We start from the raw sequence: 2,999 nt of genomic DNA, 5'->3' as shown, positions 1-2,999 counted from the left end.
AGCTGCTAGAAGATCTCGCCTTTGGAGAAGACTGTTAATTTTACACTCGAAAAATGTAAGTATTACTACTTAAAAATTAAGATTACCCCAGAATGCATTGCTAGCCCACCCCAACACTTCTGAACAATAATAATGATAAATGCTGACCAATAATTATATATATATATATATATATAGTAAAACAAGCAAAATGTATTTTTTGTCATATGCCATAGCTATGCATGACTACACACTAGACAAATGCAGCCAAGGTGAATACATGTAAATTTTCAGTCAAGTAATGAATTAATGCACAAGTTAATGAAACAATTTAATTTACTGAAAACAGGAAACATGAATAAATGAGTAAAAGAATAAATAAAAGTAACCATGAAAATAAATAAATACAAGTCATGGACACATGAAAAAAAGCTTTATCCAAACATATTGTTCTAACAAACATGTATTTACAGACGGTGAGCCCACATCTACTACATCTCAACACAGCTGAGCCAGTTCTGCAGCTCTATTCTGATGAAGCCGCTGACCACTGTGTCCACCTTCAGCTGTCTCTGCCGTCCATCACGACCCTCACTGCTGCAGTCAGACTGAATCTGATCATGGATGAGAAAGGGACATTGAAGATGTCCTTGTCTGAGTGCACAGAGAGGATGAGGAAGACCATGATGACGCCCCTGAACCACACAACCCTGAACAAGATCAGGAGAACATGTACGCGACAATCTAGCTGCTGCTGTGTCTGCTCCAAACATTTGTGTGCTGTTCTCCATGAGCACGACTACTTGTCAATGTATATATTTCATACAGTTTGTATTTGGGGGATTTAAAGGGTTAGTTCATTCAAACATATAAATTCAATCATTATTTACTCGCCTCCAAACTGTTCAATCCTTGTTTTTTTTTCTTGTTTTTTTTCTTGATTTTGGTTAAGTTTGTCCTGCTGGTTTCTGTTCATACAATATCAGTCGATGGGAGACTGACTTTCAGAAGCTTCATGACATTATTTGATGATGCTTTTAAAGCTTCTGAAACTCAGGTTTCATTGACTGATGTTGTATGAACACAAACATGCAACCAGCAGGAGAAACTTAATCAAAATCACCTTTTGTGTTCAGGGAAAAAAAATCTCTGTATTAGAAGTAACAGAATGATCTTACTTTATATTTTTGTTTCAGGTTTTCCCTTTTTTCACAAATGCCGCCGTCTGCTCCACCACAAAAGCTCTGCAGCAAATGCACAGAAATCAAGAATCAGAAAAGTGCTATGATAACTCTGTTTGAAATTACAATTAAACTACAACTTAAGATTTAAAATATTTTTATTCATTTCTGTAGTATACTCACTGAAAGCCTTTAATGGCAGCATTGCTTCATCAGTCTCTCTGCAGCACACAAATATACTATACTGTCTAGCGTCTTACACCCTCAACAATTGAACAGTTTACTCTACAATAGTTCAACAAATGTGATTTTAACACAGGGAACCGTATTTCTGATTTGTACTCACATTTGTAAATACCCTTGTCGCTGTTCGATGATGATGTATCCTCTCCCATGGGCTTCTGGGAGAAAAGTGTCCATCGATGAACACTTCAGAATCTGGACTGAAGCAATAGGACATCCAGGGATTTCTCGCCTTCTTTTTTATGAATACTGCAGTTTCTAACGTACATAACATAGTAGGTAAGTAGGCATATTCGAACGCAACTTAAGTATACGCACATCCGAATCTCGCGAGAATTAGTGCACTCGCCTACTAATTCTCACCTACTCTTTTATGAATACTTTTGATTTAAACATACTTATTCGCTCGCCTACTGCTGTTTGCCTACTATGTAGTAGGGAAGTATGGAATTTCGAACGCAGCCACTTGCTGAGTTCAGTTCCAATCCTGCATCAGCACACCTGCCTGTAATTATTAAGTGCTCCTGAAGATCTTAATTAGCTGGTTAAGCCATGTTTGATCAGAGTTGGAGCTGAACTTTGCAGGAAGGTAGATCTCCAAGAACAAGGTTGGGCACCAGGGTCATTCTTACTATTCTGTGCCATTTCAGCTTGGTAACTTTCCATAAAAAATGTTTAAATTTCCATGATGTAATCATTTTATCTGAAGAAGGGCTTGTTACACTATAAGAAAAATATGTTGGTCCAGCTCAGGATATTATTCTTTAATAATTTTTCACGGAATTCCTCAGACGTGCAAGGACCAAATGTCCACCCTGTTACAGGACATTATCATCTCAATTAACAAGTGTTTTGAATGCACAGTTATTGTAATATTTACATTTTCTAAGAGCTAAAATGTCCCTCTCTTTACTTTGCAAATGTATTTTAACAAAGTGTTCATAATCAATTATCTTGAAAAAAGTTGTTGTGTTTTTGAGACAGCGTAATTTCAACACATTTCTTTTAGAATAAAAAGAAATGTAAATGGAATTTTGAAACCATTTTAACTTATTTCATTTTACCATTTCATTCCCTACAAGTAACCACAAATATATGCATAGCATTTGTTGAACATATTTTAGTAATATCAAAATATATATTTTGGCCCCATTTTAAATGATTTAATTTTACCAGTTAATTCCCTACAAGTAACCACAAAGATATGCATAACATTTATTGAACTTATTTTATTAATATAAAAAAAAAAACACTGAGGTAACAGGGTGGACAGAGGGGGAAACAGGGTGGACAGGACATAACAGGGTGGACATCACACCACTAAACAACAGCATATTTCAACATGTTGCCTAATACAAGAAGCATATTGTCACAATTTACAATCACTACAACAGATAAATTGTTCTGTATATAAAATGTATAGGATATAAAGCCTATTATCACATTAAAGTAAGATGTTCTTATGCCTATTATTATAAGATCTCATTTGTTATGCTGTCCATTTATTAGGCTACAAAATAGGTTTATCATTGTATTTTACTATTGAAAGTTTATAGTTTTAGAGAACGTATTATTTTGCTCTCTCTCACACACACA

The sequence above is a fragment of the Sinocyclocheilus rhinocerous genome, unplaced genomic scaffold (assembly GCF_001515625.1).
Source record: "Sinocyclocheilus rhinocerous isolate Xijiao unplaced genomic scaffold, SAMN03320098_v1.1 scaffold2365, whole genome shotgun sequence".
In the NCBI taxonomy this organism is placed as follows: domain Eukaryota; kingdom Metazoa; phylum Chordata; class Actinopteri; order Cypriniformes; family Cyprinidae; genus Sinocyclocheilus; species Sinocyclocheilus rhinocerous.
Note: the sequence above shows the minus strand (reverse complement) of the source record.